The sequence below is a fragment of the Pseudochaenichthys georgianus genome, chromosome 16, assembly GCF_902827115.2.
Source record: "Pseudochaenichthys georgianus chromosome 16, fPseGeo1.2, whole genome shotgun sequence".
In the NCBI taxonomy this organism is placed as follows: domain Eukaryota; kingdom Metazoa; phylum Chordata; class Actinopteri; order Perciformes; family Channichthyidae; genus Pseudochaenichthys; species Pseudochaenichthys georgianus.
Genome location: NC_047518.2, coordinates 5,635,004 through 5,649,172, shown reverse-complemented (window position 1 = coordinate 5,649,172; position 14,169 = coordinate 5,635,004). Strand labels below are relative to the sequence as shown.

The 14,169-nt window shown below is 40.3% G+C and overlaps 1 protein-coding gene across 2 annotated transcripts in view; it reads right to left on the bottom strand.

The window, feature by feature from the left end:
- The window catches only part of ncalda (neurocalcin delta a), a 118,351-nt gene extending 108,221 nt beyond the window's left edge, over positions 1 to 10,130 (bottom strand). For both annotated transcript variants that reach the window (XM_071205794.1, XM_034101551.2), the window contains exons 1-2: positions 9,981 to 10,130; positions 4,599 to 4,704 (exon numbers count right to left, since the gene is read on the bottom strand). The gene's annotated coding sequence lies outside the window, so the exon portion shown is untranslated. The remainder of the gene's footprint in view (positions 1 to 4,598; positions 4,705 to 9,980) is intronic.
- Between the last annotated feature and the right edge of the window lie 4,039 nt (positions 10,131 to 14,169).

Below are 14,169 nucleotides of genomic sequence, written 5' to 3'. Positions count from 1 at the left end.
TTGTTATTCAACCAGCGATGGCAACAGGCAGCTGAAAATGATAAGCCTGTCATTTACACACTTTGCATTGCTCTAAGGCAGGGATGGGCAACTTGGACGGTGCTGGGGGCCACACAATGTGTGTACTGGCCACCAGGGGGCCGCAGATTCACTTGGAACACACACACACACACAAATTCCATGTATTGTATGTAATTATTAACGAATATACTAAATAGGGATGCCAGCGATTATTCGATTTTTCGAATATTCATTACATCCACCATAATCGAAAATTATTTTTAAAATTCGATTTTATTTATTTATTTTTATTTATTTTTTATTTATCCTTTATTTATCCAGGAATGTCCCATTGAGATACAAGATCTCTTCTTCCAGGGAGTCCTGACCAACACGGCACACAACAAGTTTCAACATAAAACAAAGGCATTAAACAAAAAAACATACAATTCAAATATAAATACAGAAGGCCATTTGTGCAGTGGCAAGAAGCATAATCACATCAGCAATAGCATCAGGTAAAACAGTTACATGTTTCATGAAGGGCTAATCGTAGCATACCTTTAAAAGCATTTACAGTAGGAAGTGCCTCTAGACAAAGTTTTACTTGCAGCGTATTCCATAAAAAGGGAGCATAGTGGGAGAATGCAGCTTTACCAAGCTCTGACTGCATCAAAGGAACATTTAAAAGCATCCCATTTGCTGCTCGTCTAGTATTAAAAAAGCAAGTATAAAAGGACAGAAGTCTGGAGATATATAAGGGCAGCTTACCTAGCAATGACTTAAGGATAAAAATCAACATGTGTGATTGTCTTCTTTGGTACAGAGAGGACCATCCTAAGGACTGATACAAAGTGCAGTGGTGGGTGCGAGAGCCTGCACCCGTTACAAAACGTATAGCAGTATGGTACGCAGAGTCCAGCTTTTTAAGCAGGGAGGAAGAAGCATGCATATAGATCACATCGCCATAGTCTAATACAGACAGAAAGGAACTCTGCACAATTCTCTTCCTGGCTTCAGACGGGAAACATTTCCTTAAACGAAAGAAAAAGCCCAGTTTAGGTCTAAGTTTTCTCAGTAGGTTCCCAATATGAACATCAAAGGCCATCTTTTCATCAATCCATATGCCCAGATATTTGTAGGATGCTACTTTGTCAAGGCATGTCCCTTCCAGTGTAAGAATCGGAGGGACAGCTGTATTAGCTCGAGAGCGAGAGAAGGTCATGTACTTGGTCTTTTTTGCATTAAGGACCAGTCTTAGCCTTAGCAAGGAGTGTTGCAGTGTATTAAAAGCATCCTGTAGAAGCTCTATAGCCTGAGTTAAAGAGGAAGCCACTGTGTAAACAACTGTATCATCGGCGTATAAATGAAACCGTGCTGGGTTTATCCCATTTCCTAGTTCATTTATAAAGATGGAGAATAAGACAGGGGCCAAAATAGAGCCTTGTGGAACACCTTTGTTTATAGTAAGAGCAGCTGAGGTATAATCTTCTACTGAGACACACTGAGTTCTTTCAGATAGATAGTTTTTAAACCAGCTCAAAGCCATTTTGCCAAGACCTATGCAGCCAAGCCTCTGCAGTAGCAATGCATGATCCACAGAATCAAAAGCTTTAGACAGATCAACAAACAATGCTGCACAGTGTTTTTTCTTGTCTAGTGCTTCAATGATGTCATTTGAGACTAGCATAGCCGCTGAAGTAGTACTATGGCCTGATCTGAAGCCGGACTGAGACTCGCTAAGAATATTATGGTCAGTTAGAAACTTTTTCAGTTGTTCGTTTACAAGAGATTCAAAGACTTTGGCCATTACAGACAGTCTGGAAATAGGGCGATAATTATTTAGGTCAGAGGGGTCTCCGCCCTTTAACAAGGGGAGAACCATGGCCGACTTCCATGAGCTAGGTAATTCACCAGCATAAAGACTGAGATTCAGAATAGAGGTTATGGGTTCTGCAATCAGACCTGCAGCAACTTTGAAGAAGAACGGCTCTATCTTGTCTGGGCCTGAAGATTTCTTTACATCTAGGCTCATTAAAGCTTTGTGAACCTGAGAGGTCAAGATGGGGGCAAAGGTGAACAGTTGATCAGGGTCAAGTGGCGGAGGACCTGGCTCTCCTTCTGCAGCGATCATCCCTGAGTTGCTAGAATCAAAGATTGAGCCAGCAGAAATAAAATGATTATTAAAGCTGTCTGCAATATCCATTTTGCCCTTGATTTCACTCTGATTTACCCTTAAGAGATCAGGAAGGCTGTTTGGAGTGATAGAACCTGAGGAGGATTTAACAAGTTTCCAAAACTTTGCAGGGTTATTCAAATTGTCATGTATTGCATTAAGATAGTAGGCACATTTAGAGTTTTTAATCAGCTTAGTGCATTTGTTTCTTAATGTCCTATACAGATTCCAATCTAATGGAATATTCGATTTCTTTGCTTTAGCCCAGGCAGTGTCTCTCTGTCGAATGAGAGAGGATATAGAATCATTAAACCAGGGGTTGTCTTTACCGCTTATCCTAGATGTCCTAAAAGGAGCATGCTTGTCACATATAGCCAAGAAGGTGGATTTAAAATAATTCCATGCTAACTCAACATCGGTCATAAGTGAAACAATGTGTAAATCACTATTAAAAACATCATGTAGAAACGCCTGCTCATCGAAATGTTTGAATCGCCTCTTGTGAATGAAACGTGGCTTTCCTTTAGGGATCTTACAGGTTCTCACACAAGCAATTGCGCAGTGGTCGCTTATATCATTACAAAACGTGCCTACTGCGGAGAAACGCTGAGGTGCGTTTGTAAGAATAACATCAATCAAAGTGGACTTCTCTAAATCTTTTTGGTTTAACCGAAACCGAAATGTATACATTTTTTTATTGTTAATTATGTTTTTCTTTTTTTTCCTGGCTTAGTTTCAACCAAAATATAGACTAATGCTAATAATAGTAATAGTATTAATAATTGTAAATGGCCATTGGTCACACCACCAGTTTGTTTTACTGTAAACTTGGAGGAAGCCAGCAGCGCAGGCTGCGCAGAGTGCTGCTGCTGCTGCTGCTGCTGCTGCTGCTGCTGAAGAATGGATTAATATTCGCCAGGGCTGTCCGATTTTCGAATTTGATCATGGTCAGTTTCTGGCATCCCTAATACTAAGTCTGACATCTTCAGTGACATTTTACAATCTTTCAGGGACCATCCTCTAATAAGCTCACTAAACAAATATCACTTCACAGAAATGTTATGTTATGTTAAGTGGCATGTTTGTATTGAACAGGTTATTAAACAGTGGAATACAACTATTTTAAACTATTGGAAAGCACGGAAAATGTGTGTGTATTGAGATTAACCATTAGATGACATACACATTAAGTCATGAACACTAACCCAGACATTAGTTGTCTAACTTGAACCTAAGACACTTGTAGCCTGTCTCTGCATTCCCCTTATTCCACAATGAGGGGAGTGTCAACACAGACACCTGTCAGCCCGCACTCTGCTGTTCCTCAGCGCCGCTCCCCTCCCTCCGCTGACATTATGAATGAAAAGCGTAGTAATCATAGATAACACGGCAGGGTCCGTGACAGTTTGTTTTCAAATAAACAAAGTCTTGGTTTTTAGAATATTAAACTTGTTTCGCCAAATTCTAGTGGACGGTATCAGTACTACAAGTACCCCCGGGTAAAGCATAATACACAAATCATCCATTCCTAGAGTCGACTGGAACATCTAGTGGAGCAGGTCTTGAGGTGGAAGCAAACCAGCTTTTTAGACAGCTAAATGTAGCTCAGCGTAAGTTCAATCAGGGAGACAATATCATCGGGTGTCACACGTTATCTCAATAAGCGATCAGGGGCGTTACGCCCCGGCTAGCCAATCATCGCACCTGCTAACCCCTTTAAATCTGCTCTCCCCTTCCTGTCAGCTGTCATTTCAGGTGTCAAAGCACAACCCTCCTCCACCCCTTCGCCTCCTGTCTCCTAATGCAGGGCCAAGCTGAAACCTTCTCCCTTCAGATGGGACCGAACTACGATCACCACCACCAGTGTCTAGACCCCGGGGGGTCATCAGAGCGGTTCTTTCCCTCCTGAATGATCATCCTGCAAACCGGGGCCTAATGGCCAAAACATCATTACAGTTACTTGTTGTAAAACGTCATCACTATCCCGCATACCATGTGTCCCGATAATAAACATGTACTCATACGTCACGTCTCTCCTGATTGAACTTGTATATGGGAAACGAAAAAGCAAACAAAAACCAACAGATATGTTAGAGTTGTATAGCTTGGCCATATCTAACAAGCAGTGAATAGAAATGTGTTACACCTAGTCCTGCTGGGGGTTTCAGAACTGGAACCTATCAGAACATACATTTGGTAGGAGGCCAGTCTGCGCAGTGTCTCATGTGAGGTGTTTGCCGACAGATGTATATGTACATCCATGTAGGGGATGGCTCAGGAGCAATCACTGCTGCCCTTATTAAGATAGATTCATGGTAATAAAACCAATCTTTGCCCCTCTGATGTATGCAGCTGTTTGTAACACCAATGTGGATGTCTCAGCGATGATATCTCACAACTACAGAAAAGCTTTAAAACTCACCAGGTGGAGAAGATGTGGACGCCTGCAGCCCGGGGGGGGGGCTCACTCTGTCTCTGGGTTTGATGTGTCTCTCTCTATACAACACGGACCCGACAGTGAGCAGCACCTGAGGAAAGATTAGAGACCCATTCTTAGTATTTAGTTGTACTGCTAAACTTGAGGCCTCTTCGGTTGCTCTGACACGAGTCAATAGACTGACTCGCTTCACCATCAGCAGCCAAACCCCATAAACTGCAGTTCAGCCGTATCTTATTAACACTAATGCACTGCTCTCTATATGGTGGTATTGTGGTAAGACATGCGCGATTTTCACTTTCTTTTTTAATGATTATATAAATATTAGTATTCTATTTTGTTGTATCTTTTATTGGACAATTTAGGTTAACTTATTATGTTTATAATATACGTTACTTTTGTATGTATCTTTGTATTGCTTATTCTATTCTATTCTATTTTTTATATTAATCTTTCATTTGAATTCATTCTCAAATGGAGCGACTGTCACATTGACACATGTGTGTGTACTCTGATATGTTCTGCAGTATAATATACAGTATGTTTGTATCAACACATGTGTGTCGACCTATGGTGTCGACACACATGTACATCTGTGACCGTGGTGGTTGATGGCGGACGAGGGTCACGACCTGCGGACCCAACAGAAGCTCTCATTGCCATCAGAGGGAATACATGGGCTCGGAGGAGACACTAGGGCTGCTCAATTAATCGTATTTTAATCGCAATTACAATTTTGGCTTGCAACGATTATGAAAACAACATAATCGAAATAAAACGATTATTATTATCATTATTTATTTTTATTTCTTTAATAGTTTTTTCAGTTGAATTATACTTAAAGTTCAGGGTAATCAACTGTTAAAAACATATTGTTCAAATGTTTTTTTTTTCAATAAATGGATGTTTTCAAAGTAAATGGATAATCGTTTTTAATAATCGTGATATCAATTATTGACCCAGATAATGGAGATTATGATTAACTCTAACCCTAACTGACTGAAGCTTTGATTAGGTCACGTACAGACGGCTCTTATCACAGCCAGCTCAGACCCTCTCCTTGTGAGATTATAGCACGGCAGGAAAGGAAACCAAAGCACAAGACATCTTAAGCAAGGGATCATTTAAAGATGAAATCAGAAACTTCCCAGCCCCATGCCCTGCAAGGTGTCATCTTAAAGTGGGTGGACAGCATGACCCATATGTGATGGGATGTGGGGCTATTGTCGCAGACCCTGCTTTTCATTTCAATCATAGAAATGGAAAGGTCATTTGCATCATTTTTTTTTATACTTAGAATCAAAATCTTGACACCCATAGAAAATAGCATAGTGTACGGTACTTGAGGCTCAGTTTGACAAAGAGGTTCTTCCCCCTCCTGTTACATTCAGGGTCAAATTGACCCGTTTGAAAGTTTGAAAATCTCCGAAAAATACTTTCAAGTATTTTTTTTGTATGAAACTTCTTCTACTTACCTTAATTAGTGTAATAAACAAGTACAATGAAAATGGTTCATGTCATGCATTTGGAACCCCCCCCTACATGTCTATATCACAGAGATGGTATTCGGGTCAATCTGACCCGGCAGTGAAAGTGGAGGCTAAAATGGTCAGAAATAAACACACACACACACACACACACACACACACACACACACACACACACACACACACACACACACACACACACACACACACACACACACACACACACACACACACACACACACACACACACACACACACACACACACACACACACACACACACACACACACACACACACACACACACACACACACACACACACACACCAGTGAAAGTGGAGGCCAGAAGGGGTCAGAGGGTTCAAATGCGATATACAGTATTTATATATCGTAATTTTCCACACACAAAAAGACAGATAGACAGACAGATTTACACAAATACACACAGAAATACACACCGCACCTGTTAGTGAAAGTGGGGGTCAGAGGGTTCTAGTCTCAAATGTGTAATGGGTAAGCTCCTCCCACACTGGGATACATTATACTCTGCACTTAACGTACAGTATACTCACAATACTATCAGACACAATGAGCAACGCAAGTGAAGAGAGGACAGCCCTGGGCTATATGGAGTACATCCTTGAGGAGGATCACGACAGCGAGATAGAGGAGAACGTTTCCGAGGATGAAGACTACCTTGAGGTAAACGATGAAGATTCTGATTATGATCAATCAGATGAGGAAACTGATATTCGCCCAGATGAGACATTCATGTCCAAAAATGGTGAAATTCAGTGGTCCTCATCCTCTAATGGACGCCAGGCAACACTATCGGCAGCAAACATAATGAAGGCAGTGCCAGGGCCCACCAGTCTCTCGTGTCACAGACATCAAGTCTGCTTTTGAGCTGGTAATTTCGAACACAGTGCTGAAGATCGTTCTGGATATGACGAATCTGGAAGGGAGACTTGTGTATGGGGAGGAGTGGAAGGAGCTGGATGATTTACATGCGTATTTGGGTCTCCTCATCCTGGCTGGGGTCTACAAATCCAGGGATGAATCGACAGCCAGCCTGTGGGACGCAGACACAGGCAGGAATATAATTCGAGCCACAATGTCTCTGGGGACTTTCCACATTTTCTCAAGAGTGATCCGATTTGATAATCGTGACACAAGAGCTGGCAGACGTGAGAGAGACAAGCTGGCAGCTATAAGGACAGTGTGGGACAAGTGGGTAGAGCGGCTTCCACTTCTCTACAGCCCAGGACCTAATGTCACAGTGGATGAAAGGCTGGTGGCATTCAGAGGTCGTTGCCCGTTCAAGCAATACATGCCTTCGAAACCGGCAAAATATGGCTTGAAAATATGGGCAGCATGTGATGCAAACTCCAGCTATGCACTAAACCTGCAGGTTTACACCAGTTGGAGGACTCCCAGAGAGGAATCAGGGCATGAGGGTTGTGCTCGACATGGGGTCTCAGGGGTCACAACATAACTTGTGACAATTTCTTCACGTCCTACAGCCCGGGTCAGGAGCTCCTGAAGAGAAAGCTAACAATGGTTGGAACTGTACGAAAGAACAGAACGGAACTCCCTGCCGAAATGCTGGTGATTAAGAACAGGGTCCCTCAATCTTCCAAGTTGTGCGCGCGCACACACACACACACACACACACACACACACACACACACACACACACACACACACACACACACACACACACACACACACACACACACACACACACACACACACACACACACACACACACACACACACACACACACTCTCTTAATTGCTGTTACAATAAAACACTTTCAATACAAATCCTTATGACTCATTTGGCTTGATTCTAAGTGAACGGGTCAATTTGACCCTGAACAGAAGAGGTGTCTCGTCTCTATTTATCAACATCAACCAATTGTAAAACAAGTGGGAACATTTTAAAATTAATTTAAAACATGTTATGTTATGCAAAACTAATATATTTTATATCAAGGCTTTTCCAATGTAAAAAAGAAAATAGAAAAATGTGTTTGAATGTATATGTTTTGGGGAAAACGAGTGACTTATTCTAATGGGATCATGATCTGTGAGGGGTGAATAACACAATTGCACTAAATATTGATTTCATTGATAGTAATAAAAGGTACAAACTATGTAAAAAAAAAATCTGGATTTTGGGGCTTCTGACTATTTTTGGATAATTAAACATGCACTGGGTCAAATTGACCCACGAATATTATTGCTGTTACAAAAAACGAATATAACAGGAGGGTTAACAAAAAACACAAGTTGTATTACTCCATCATAATCCCCTTGGTAACCGTTGACCAGTAAGCCCTACCTCCAGTGCTGATTACAGCTATCACCATGTAACCCAAGCGGAAGGTGATGTGCGACCGGCCCCAGATGTTACCTCATCTGGCTACATGCTCCGTAATAAAACAAAAAAAATCTATTTTGAATACCCATCAAGGGGGTGCTACCACTGCTTCCTTGTTACTGATCTTCACATGCCCAGATGTTCTGCACTAATCAACATATCATACGTGTAATCATGCTGATGGAGGTTTTAGGAGGCGCACTGAATAACTGTGTCTGACTGTTGAGGGGATGCTGACCTCAGAATGTTTAACCACACGACCAATCTCCCATTGTGAATAACCATGTCGTCACCTGTGTCTAAGAAATGAGGCTAGTAATTATAAAAGTATATAGACTGTCACTTTTAATTAAGGATATGAGGTAATTATACAAAATTAATCTGCAACCTCTTTTTAAAGTGTAAAAGACATTTGTAAAAAGCCAAATAGGTTTTTGTTTGAGAATATATAATGTGATGTATTCTGTTTATCTTCGTCTTACATCTTTGTAAACTGAACATTTCGGGCTCAAAGAAGTTGTCATGAGCATTTTTTTAAATCTTTTTGGGATGTTTTACTGACCAAACGTGTTAGAGAAATAGTTTTCTACGTTCAGTAGATGTATTGTTGAGGACCATACGATGCAAAAATGAAATTATAAAAAATTTCTTCAAACCAACCCTGGAGTAGTTTGTTTTTCAACATACACATAATATATACAATGTTATTTAAAGAATGGTGACCGACATACCAAGTGGGTCCTTGACATTGCTGTATGGTGAACTGTTTCGAATTGACCTCAGAGCTATTTCTCATCAACAGACACACTCTCACAAGAAGCTGGTATTGGCTTGGCTATCGCTCTAGTATCAAAGACTAGTTAGTGTAATAAACATACTATATTCTAATCAAAGTAGTTGTTACCATTATAGAACATTTGATGCATTTGTATAAACAGTGAGTAAACAGAGTTTAGGTTAATTGATGCTATTTTCAAATTGATCATGGCCTCTTTTTCTGACAGCAGTTGTTGTGTTATCTTGTCCATAAGTGAGACATCTCTGTAATGCAGAAACGATTAGGATTCTGAAAAGGTTTAATTACACAGCATACACTTCAGTTGTATGTGACTTTATGTATTGATGAAAGCAGCAGTCGTAATAACAAAGGAACAACGGAAACTCGGCATCACCAGCCAGAGGACAGGCGGCGTTCTGCTATAGAAGCTCAACTAGCATAGCAAGCTAACATGCTAAGTTTTTGGATACACCAAAACAAAGCAACAAACGTGACTGTATGGTGACCGAATGTGCTACACAAAAACTAAGAAAAGTGTCGTTAGTTTACACTTGTGTACTTCATTTTACAAGACTGCTTTAATTCTAACCAGGTAAAGAATACGCCATAACGTTTTCCGGAGTTTACAATACCATAACACAGCTAACGTTTATATTCAGTAAGTTAAATGAGTGTATGTAAGAGCAAACCAGCCAATAAGATCTGTAAACAGCTAACCTTAGTCAGGAGACGCAACGCTTAGGTTAGAGATGTCTCCAAAAGAGGCTTCCTCATCTGCCGGTAACTCGGTTAACCACAGAACCAGGCTCAGGAACACATGTACCCCAACAAGTGTCAGAATGTAGAGTAGGAGCAAAGATAGCATATAAGAAAGTGTGCTGCGTCAGAGGAAAGCGGGATTATCTTCCGGTTTTCAAAATGATATCTGATATGAGTCAAGGGCCGTCGGAAAAGGCCAAAAGTGTACCACTAGACACTTTTTAAACCATACCACGGATGGCAGTTTGACACATTGACATTTAAAATATTCACTCTGCTTGTAAACAATCTTTGGAATCCGCATCTATATGTGTAGTATTAGGGAAACAAAGCAGAGTGAGCGCTCTGTCTTAATCCTTATCTGTAGCAACCTCAAACTGAATTGTTCTCTATTTTCTATATAAGACTCTAGCGCTATCTAGCGGACATACGGGGAAGGTAGGCAAATTCTTCATTCATTGTGATTTAATCTGATAAAACTAATATGTTCCTGAGGATACTTTTACCAATTAAACCTTTGATGATTTCATTTTCGTATTTATGAATAATTAAAAAAATTGTAGTGCCATAACATTTTTTGCAAACATAGGAAAACGGAATACTTGTCACAAAATAATACTCACACATGCTTTAACATTTGTATTACAGTAACACCTCTGACTGAGTCTGAGTAAAATATATTGTCTAATCCAGGACTTTGGTACAGTATCATTTGTGTTGGTTTTGATATAGCATTGCATGGGCACAGGTTCAGGGGACCAATTGGTCACAGAGCCATTAACCAGGGCTTTTCCCAACACAATGCTATTCAACGTTTGTGTGTTTTGTCTTTTATTTCACTTCATTTTGAAGCTGCACAGCACACTGAGGCTACAGGGATGTTTCATTAAAATACACTAACATAGTAGAGCAATTAATTCTACATTAAGAGAATAATGGCCTAACTTGATGGTTTCTTTGAATACTTATATGTGCTGCAGTATGATACCTGTGCAACTTGGGTCATTAAAGCTGCAAAGATGTGTTGTCCTATCAATTAGTCAATGGACAGAAATAATACCAAGAATAGTAATAATCAATTAAATCACTATAGTATTTTTTTTAATGCCAATATACGTTGGAGATTGTTTATTTTTTATTGTATTTTTATATATTTCCACCACTGCATATTTTTTGCTAAAACAAGACGTATGTATAAATTACATATATTACAACTGAACATATTTCTGGCATTTGGCATAATTGTTGTCAGAAGTATAATAGAAAAAAAACACATGTAATATATATATACAGTAAATATATAATGCAGGACATGGCACATATATTACACCAACAGGTGGCGATCTAGTGCTGTGCTTCATGTTCCCATCTTCTGAGTGTCACTTTATCTCAAGTTGCTCCGCCAAAATAGGACAAATTATGAAACAATGTGTTCATTTTATTGTATTGTATCCATTCTGTTCTGCAGATGTTTGTTTATAGTCAGTATAATTACTGCAACTGTTGCCAAACTGCACATCCTGCATGATTTACTGACTTGAATTATATCTCTTTACTCCATCTACCATCCCTCTCTGCGCCGCGGCTTTAGCTTCTTGCAAATTTGATTTTCTAGGTATTTTGCATTATATACATCATACAAAATATATCATGTTAGATGTTTGAGTGTGTAGTATTTACCTCAAATATTGTATTTATTTGACTGGTCCCTATTTTGGTAAAGCAGGTTACCCATAACCAGGGCCGGTTCTAGCCAATGTGAGATTTTAGCTGGCGTATATATTTGTATCTCTCCAGTTTTAAACGATATGTCTGGTTTACTGTCCTATAGTATACATTGAAATGATTTCAAACCTGTTTATCCCAATAATTATAAAGGAGTGCCTTGGAAATATTTGTGATCCAAACGTTTGAGACCCACTGAGATAACTCACTATCTAAACACTCAGAGTCCTTTACCTCACTGAGCTTCTCAGTCTGACAGGAGAGCTCTCCTCCTGGTTGTGGAAACATCTTCTTCTTATATGCGTTAGCGCAGCTAGCACCAGCTGTTAATAACAACAGCGTCGGTACCGGTGCACCCTCTCTCTCTCTCCCTCGCTCGCTCCCACGCTCACTCGCACTTTGGCTGTGAACTGCGGGCGCCTGATAAGCCAACATCCCCCACTTTCATCACTTGCAGAGCCCATCGTACAGGGCAAATGAAAAGAGTAACCGGGTGAAAAGGGTGTTACATTTACTTAATTATGAATGTTGTTACATCAAGGCCGAAAATTAGGATGAGCGCCAACGGTAAAAAATGTTTTCTTCCCTCCCAGAGCTACCAGCGCAGCGCCCCCCAGATCTGGCGCTCTAGGCGACCGCCTATGTCGCCTATGCCAAAAACCGGCCCTGCCCATAACCCGTTCCTCTGTTTGGATCAAATGATAATGCTTATTCATCTGCAGCCCTTTTCAAAACATCAACAACCCTGCAGTGGATCACATATACTGTACATCTGTCACCATGTTGATATAGTGAGATGTTCTTCCCTCGCCCATACATCAGTCGGATCCGTCTATGTAAATCTAATCTATCTAAATGTGCTCTCACTGCTCTCCTCTAATGAGTAGAGCGGTATCAACAGAGGTGATGCCAGGCCTATAATCATTCTGCAGGAATACTAAGGGGGGCGTTTGAAGGGTCAGAAGACATAACACACTGTCACGTGCCCCTCACATTGTGCGTTACTTCTCAGGCACCACTGTTCTGATGAAAGAATACAAATACATGTTTTAATAATAAAAAAATTCAGATGATTGTTAATAAAAACCCAAAACATAGATGTGCCAATGCCATGAGCTGATCTTATCAACTTGTTATCATGGAACATATCTATGCTGCATAATTGAAACATTGTCTTCAGAGAAAATCTCTGTAAGATGGTTAAATAAATACAAAGATGTCCTCATCTAGTGTGCAGCAGAGCCACAACAGATCCACTTTATGTTCAGCTGAATCGTACAACTGTTAATCACAATTAACTAGCCATTCAAACATTGAATTAACGAGCAATTGTGGGCAAAATGACCATTCTGTACCTCAACAAAACCCACAGAAGGAAGGCAGAGATTTCTATAATAAGTCCAGCAGATCAGAGGAATGTCGGGAAACAGCCAACAAACAAAAGAATGTGTCCAGAGGGGGGGGTTACATTCATCAGGCTGCAGAGCTGCATCCACAGCGTGGATCAGAGCAGGATGAATCACAGAAAACAGGCTTGGCGGAAAGGGAAGGAGAAGCCGAGGCAATCTGAATAAGAAAAAAGTAAATGTATAAAATAGAACAAAAAAGTTTTTAATTATTTCTGTTGTATTTGGGAACATGAAATTGCTAATTATGTCAACAATGATTCCGTAAAATTGTTATCTCCAGAAAATATTTGCTCATGCCTTTAACACTGTGCAGCATTTTTAAATGAATTAATTAGGCGATCACAGTAATTACTGTTTATATTGTTGTTAATGAGCCCAAAGGCAAGCGAGCTGCACTCATCCAAATTACACTCATGAGGCACGGAGCCAAGAAGAGGTCCAAGCCAGCGAGTGGCGTGTCTGGTGAGGAGGTAACCAACAGCTCGCTGCATTACACTGACACATCTCCTTTCCTGTCACCTACACATCTTTCCCATTCATTTCTGTCATTGATGAAACCCCCCCCATCTGTCAGATTGTTCTGGCATTTACTGTCTGCACCTGAAGCACAATAGCGGAGCATCATAATGGGAAGGTCTTATTGTAAATATGATAATTTCCTCAGGTGCTGTAATCAGGTTTCTGGGTGAGTCACACACACAGATCCCTGCCTCTCAAATGTCTGTCCTTTGGTTTTTTTATTAGTGAGATGTCAAACAGTGAAATAAAGCGTACACTGGTGTCACACTGTTTAGTTTGCAATGAGGTCAAAGCACGTTTGTCCTGCAGCCACACATGAGACAGTGTGTTGATACACGTATAACACTCCTTCATTCTTTCTTATCCAAAAGTCTTTCATCTTGAATACATTTTGCAAAGCTTATAGTATAAAAATGATGTTATTATCTTGGACCTCTTTTAAAAAACCAAAAAAAAAATAGGGACATTTTTGTTGTACCCTCCCTTTAATTCCT